We start from the raw sequence: 6,732 nt of genomic DNA, 5'->3' as shown, positions 1-6,732 counted from the left end.
TGACTTAACCTATTTTAAGTTATGCACTGTCCTTTGAGTGCAGACGGGTGAGAAATTCAATAATCATTAAAGACTATGGAAGGCACCAGAGAGACCATGCAAACAATACACAGGGACATATCTACACACAATAGAGTAATGCATTTTCTTTCCAAAAGTCTGACAAAAATCTCATGTCAGTTTTCATGTTTTATTAAGCAAAGGAATGTGACACAAATTTTAGAAAGGCTTTTCATAAAATAAAAGTTAGTTTCTGTTAATTTCTAATGATTTTTTTTTTTTTTCTTAACCAAGAGCTTACACATGTATTATTAAACAATGGGGCAGCCCGGTTGGCTCAGGGGTTTAGCACCTCCTTCGGCCCGGGTCGTGATCCTGGAGACGGGGGGATCGAGTCCCGTGTCGGACTCCCTGCATGGAGCCCGCTTCTCCCTCTGCCTGTGTCTCTGCCTCGCTCCTCTCTCTCTCCCTGTGTCTCTCATGAATAAATAAATAAAATTAAAAAAAAAACACAAAACAACAACAAAAAAACAATGGCTTGCAATTGCTTGAACAACCCCTTGAAGCTCCATTCTTGAGAGATAAAGAGTTTTTAAATTAATGCTTAAGTTCTCTTACGTCAGATCATTATCGGTTGTTTAATGCTTAGTTTCTTTTTTTCTAATGCAAGGTAAATAAAAAGTAAATATATGCAATGTTGATCTTATGACAGGTACAGACTGAGAACATACTTCTCATGAAATTTCTGATCTGCAAAGAAGGCAAGCGCATTCTTTTGAACTCAGCATTTGTAAGTCTTTCCATCAATGAACATTCTTTATAGCACATGGACTTGAGATCCTGGATTTACTAAATATAGGAGCATTAACACAATGAGGACAATGGTGTATATTAGTGTATTTTTCCCATTTATCACTAAGTAATAAGACACACAATAAAACATAATTTCTGGCTTCTTATCTAAGCGCAGTGTCCCAACCTATTTCTGAAAATCGGTTGGGGGCAAGGAAAGAATGGCCTGACTTGGCTTTTTTTGTCAATTTTTTTTTTTTATTTCCACTATTTAAACGTATGTTTGTGAGCGGTGGAGGCATTTTAGCTTCTAGAATGTACGCCCCACATCATTTCTGCTTTTCTGAAAGTCCCAACGTAAACCATCCCGCTCACGTCCTATAGGTACTTGTGGAATACAATGCCAATCGGGCTTAGAGAAAAATCCAACAACGCTATTCGGTTTTCCTGGTTCCCAGGGAGCTCACAATCCACCCCCCGACGCGTACGGGCGCTGGGCTCTGGGGTCTGAGGCGCCCCAAGAAGGCTGCTCCAGCAGGCCTGGCTGCGCCAAGTCGCTTCCCGGCCGGAACGCCAAGCTGGCCAGGATCTGCGGCTGGGAGAGGTCGCCACGGCCCCCGCCACGCAAGGCATAAACGGCCCTTTCAGCAGAAGCCTGCGAGGAGGGATGTTCCTGAGCCCAGCAACCCGAATCACTTTTTCCGCGATCTCCAAACTCGGTTTTTTTTTTTTTTTTGTTTTCGGGGGGTGGGGTGGGGGTGGGGGCTTTCGGATTCAGGAGGCAGGTGCTTCATCACCTGACCCTGACCCTCCCTCCTCATTCCTCCGCGTGTCTCCTCTGCCTCCTTTTGCCCAAGTCCAACTTTTTAACGGCTCTAGAGGAGCGCCGCAGACTGGGGCGCGGGGAAGGTGAGCGAAGGCGCGCTAACGCCACGTTGATTCGTACTGCAACAGCGTGGTGAGAGCGAAAAAGAAAAAAAGGCGGGCACGGGGACCAGAGCGGGGTGGCAGAAAGGGCACCGGGCACGCCGAGCGGGGGGAGCGGGGGGAGCGGGGGGAGCGGGGGCGGGGCCACGTGCCAGTCCCAGGGTTCCCAGCTCGAGCGCGCGCGGGCCCCGGGCTCCCCAGCGCCCCAGCCCGGGCGAGCATCCCGGTGCCAGGACCTGCCGCCCGCCCAGCCCGCGAGCGCGTCGCACGAAGGCGCGTCCGCACCCATGTCCCGGCCGGGGCGGCGGCAGCAGGCGTCCGCAGACCCTGGCGTGTGATGCGAGGCTGAGCGCGTGGCGCCCGCGTCGTGCCCCGCCGAGCCGGGCGCGGGAGGAGAGGGGCGCGCTCCAGCTCTTCTGGCCGAGCGCGGGGCGGGGCGGGGCGCGGCTGGGGGGGGGGGCGCCACCCGCGGGGAGCAGCGGGGGAGCAGCGGAGGAGCAGGCGCGCCGCGGGCCCGAGGGAGGGCACCGTTAAAGCTTTGCCATCATTGCGAGCCCGTGAGTCCGTCCTAAGCTAACACACTAACTCCACAGCCTCCATCACGCCCCCGAACCACCGAAGGCGGCGACACCTGATCCGGCGCACAAACACGGGTCCCCTCTGTCCCCGGATACGGTTACGCGGCGGAGACACACTCAAACTCACGCGCAGCAGCCGAGAGCCGAGGTGAGTGGAGGGACCGCGCGGTGGCCGCGGGAGGACGGGGGGCGGGCCGGGGGGAGGAGATGGGCGTTGTCGGCTCCGGGAGGTGAGCGCTGCGCGCCGGGCTGCGATCCCGGGGCTGGGGGGCTGGGATGGAAAGGGCCGAGGGGGTTGGGCTGAGCGAGGTAGGGAGTGGGGCGTGGGGGTGGGGAGCGGGAGAGAGCTTTCCCGGCCGCCCGGGGTCGCTCCGGTGCTCGTCTCTCCTCTTCCATATGGCACCCGTTGGAGGGTCTTCTTGAGCAGGTGCGCGCCGAACTCGAGCCGGGAGGGGATCCCCTGGCGCGGGTCTGGCCGAGGACCTTGCACTTGACCCTGGAGGGACGGGCGTCCGGGAGCCCCGCGGCGGGAGCCCGCTGCGGGCGGGCCTGGGGGACCAGGAAGTTTCGGGCCTCTCCGGACTGCCTCCCGCTTCGTCCGCTCCCTAGAGGGGAGCCGAGCGCGTGGGGGGGGGGTGGGGAGTCTCGGGGGCTGCGCGCCCCCGCACCTGCACGCTCGCACGCTGCCCCGGTCGGGACCTTTGAGCCTCTTGCAGCCCGCCTGCCGGTGCGCCCCTCCCCGGGATGCGCGGGGGCGGCAGGGTCGCGCGCCGCTCCCCACGCGGTTGCGAGAGCCCCGCGGCGTGCCCTGGCCTCAGAGCAGCCTGCGGGAAGTAGGGCGCCTTCCCCGGGCTGGAGGAGCGGCGAGGGGGCCGGGGCTGCGTGATGCGGGGGTGCAGGCGGCGAGCCGCTCCCGAGGGCGCGAGCCTGAGCGGGGCGACGCGGCGGGACGGGCGGAGGCGGCGAGGGGCGCGCCCCTGCGTGCGGGGAAACTCGGCGGTTGAACTCCCGGTGGCTGAGGGGGAGCGCGGTGAAGGCGCCCTCGGCGAGCGCTTCCGCGGGGCAAGAGCCGCCCCCGCACCTGTAGGTTCGGGTCACCGCCGGTTCCCGTCCCCTTCAGGCACCTCGGGGCCCTGGGGAGGGCGAGGTGGGGGGACTTCTGAGAGCCCCAAAGACTAACTCCTTGGAAGGCTGGAGCGTGTGGCACGGGCGCTCGGGCGGGCGGCGGGCGGCGGGCGGGAGTGACCCCAAGTCACCTGCACTCGGCGTCAGCGTTCCTCAGACGTAGCCTTTTATCTCAGGTGGGTTGCACCCAGGAAAGATCACACGAACAAACAGAAGCACGACTTTAAAAACAGTCCCTTTAAGGCTGTCCCCTTGTGTTTGGAGTTTTTCAAGATTAATAGCCCGGAGGTGTGGCTGGTTGGCTATTTGCCAGGAGTGCTGGGGTTTCTTTTTCTGTAATTTCGTGTTCGAAAAAAGGTCTCCACTCAGAATTGCCGTGCTTATATATCCTTAGAGGGTCAAAAAAAAAAAAAAAAAAAGATTGCCATTTGAAGAAAGGATAGAAGGTCCTGTTTAATTGGTATTCTAATCCTATTAGGGTTGATCATACTTTATTCTCTGGAGGTTTCTGAATTAATTGAAGAGTCAGTGTTATATGATAAGGGAATCCAGAATTTGTTAACCGAGTTAAGTCATAAATCAGCATTTTTTTCCCCCCCAATCCCAAAGAGGAAACAGTGGATTTAGTTTTCTAATGTAAAGACTATCTTCTGGTAGTTAGTTTGAGGTTTGGCTTTAGGAACCTAACTATTCAGCAACACTTCTAGATCATTCCAGAGGGAAATACTCTAGTATTGTTTGATTTGCCTGCCACCACAAGATAAAGGTGACATCCAGTGAGTGTTGTGTGATTTAGTGCCATAGGATTGTTTAAAAACTACAGTGAAGTACAATGCCTGGACATTTGGTGAAAGCTTAATAGTGTTTTTGTAGCTGGGCATAACTGAGTAGAAACAATGCTTCTGACTTTTTCTGAGGAATGCAAATGTAGAGATCCAAACTCTTTAAATATATGATTTTCAGAGCTTTATGCTTCTTGTAGTAATACTTGGTGCAAAAAAAAAAAAAACAAACACCACCACCACCAACAAAACAACTTGGTGCACTCATTAGGAAATTAAACCAGTGGATTAAATAAAGATATTTACGACAAAATTTATTTCTTTTTTTTTTTTTAATATTTTGACCTTTTTAGTTTTACACTCAAGAGTATCTTTTTTTTTTTTTTGATTTTTTTATTTATTTATGATAGTCACAGAGAGAGAGAGAGGCAGAGACACAGGCAGAGGGAGAAGCAGGCTCCATGCACCGGGAGCCCGATGTGGGACTCGATCCCGGATCTCCAGGATCGCGCCCTGGGCCAAAAGCAGGCGCCAAACCGCTGCGCCACCCAGGGATCCCCACAAAATTTATTTCTTACAAAATCTATTTTTTCATGTGTAAAGAGTTTGACAACATTTGATTTAAGTTACTTAAAACATTTCATAATACCTTGTCAGCTTTATTACCACTTAAATATTGATGATAAAGGAAAAAATACTGAAAAAATAACCACATGCCCAATTTTCAGACTCCTTTTCAAAGTTATATATTTATTTGTCAAATGATATTGAGTTGATGCTGGGACACCTGGGTGGCTTTGAGCATTGAGTGTCTGTCTGCCTTTGGCTGGGGGTGTGATCCCAAAGTCCTGGGAGTACCTGGATCGAGTCCTGCATCGGCTCCCTGCATGGAGCCTGCTTCTCCCTCTGCCTGTGTCTCTGCTTCACTTTCTCTCTCCATGTCTCTCATGAATAAATAAATCAAATCTTAAAAAAAAAATATTGAATTGACGCTACTTAATTTACACTAGATTTTCAGATATATCAAGAGACTATGAACTTTTGATTGTTTTTATAATATATAATAATACTCTGTTTATGGATATTGATGCCATCTGGGCCGTTGCTTATTTGCATAAGTGCATCTTCTCCATGGCTGTGTCCTCACATGATCAATTACTGAAACTTAAAAATGCAGCTATAAAAGCAAATAATTTCTAAATCTTACACTCCTACTTGCTCCCCTGGATTTAAGTTAATTTTTTTGTTGGCTTGTCTTCATGAGCATGAATTCATAAAGAATTGAATGGTGCTAATCGTTGAGGTGTATAGAGCTGTTTTTGTTTATAGTAAATGGTCTCAGTTTGCCCTGTTGAAATACTAGATTGGAGACAGAAGTACTATTCTTCCTTTTATGGTTTTTCTGGGTTCTCTCTGTTATCAGCTATCACTTTCTACTACTGTCAGGCTGTGAGCGTGTCCTGCTGCTGTATTATCTGTTGTCTTTTTTTTTTTTTTTTTTTTTCTGTGAAATGATGTGGGCTATTGACCGAATATAAAGCCTGTGGACTTTGTGACAGGTACTTGCTGTTCTCATGCTTTATTTCTGGGCTGAATTGTAAGCTATATGGCTGAGGTTCCTAGTAGGATGGCCTCTGTACATAAATGGTTTAAATACAATATTGTTTTACAGAATATTTTGTGTATAAAATCTTTAGAAGGGTGTCTTAATTTCAGACGGTTAAGTCTACTGAAAAATCTTTGCTTTTCTGAGAAATCGAAGTAGCCCTTAAAAACAGTACTTTTACAGTAGACCAGATTGCTTTTGTTTAGGAATATGTATACAGTGATATTTTCTGTACCACCTTCTGCCATTGAAACTAGCTAGCCATATGTAATGTTGTTAGGTTTTCTTATTCTGGAAGCCAGGAATAAGAAGTATGACTTGATAATCTTGATAACCATAGTTGAAGCTAAGTCAATCATTTCAATATTATTTTGCCTACCTATGTATGAAGGAGCTACGTAACCAAATTAGTTTGAATAAATTAGTTTAATTTAACCTTAGAAAATAGTAGTAATCAACATCTTTCTAACCCAAACCATTTTACAAGCATTCATTCTTTTATTCAACAAATATTTATTAAGAGCATATTGTGTTGTTGTGCTCTGGGGATATACAGACACAGAAAACCCTGGAAGGGCTCTGGCTTTAAGAGGTTAGATAGATTGAAAACAAACTAGTTTCAATAAGTGCAATATAATGCTGTAAAGTCTATGAGTGCTGTGATAAAGATATGCAGAGTGCCCTGAACAGGCATTTGGAAGTGAGCAGAAGACTAGAGAGGCTTTGTAGAGAAGGTGACATAAAAGTCAGTGTTATAGGCACAGGCAAGGTCATGGGGGGCTGTTTGCCATCATAAAGAATATGGACCATTTTCTGCCCAAGTTTGTTCCAAACAAAAGAGTGATACGATGAAAAGTTAACTCTCACAGCCATCAACGAGGATGGATCTGAGGAATATGAGACAGGATTGGTGGTTTGGAAG

The 6,732-nt window shown here is 49.3% G+C and overlaps 1 protein-coding gene across 1 annotated transcript in view; it reads left to right on the top strand.

Annotated features, from left to right (window-relative positions):
* Nucleotides 1-2,219: 2,219 nt before the first annotated feature.
* Nucleotides 2,220-6,732, top strand: part of UGT8 (UDP glycosyltransferase 8) — an 84,786-nt gene continuing 80,273 nt past the window's right edge. Inside the window, exon 1 of the mRNA XM_055342339.1 lies at nt 2,220-2,445. The gene's annotated coding sequence lies outside the window, so the exon portion shown is untranslated. The remainder of the gene's footprint in view (nt 2,446-6,732) is intronic.

The sequence above is a fragment of the Nyctereutes procyonoides genome, unplaced genomic scaffold (genome assembly GCF_905146905.1).
Source record: "Nyctereutes procyonoides isolate TBG_1078 unplaced genomic scaffold, NYPRO_anot_genome, whole genome shotgun sequence".
Taxonomy (NCBI): Eukaryota; Metazoa; Chordata; class Mammalia; order Carnivora; family Canidae; genus Nyctereutes; species Nyctereutes procyonoides.
This window is presented reverse-complemented; position numbering and strand designations above follow the sequence as displayed.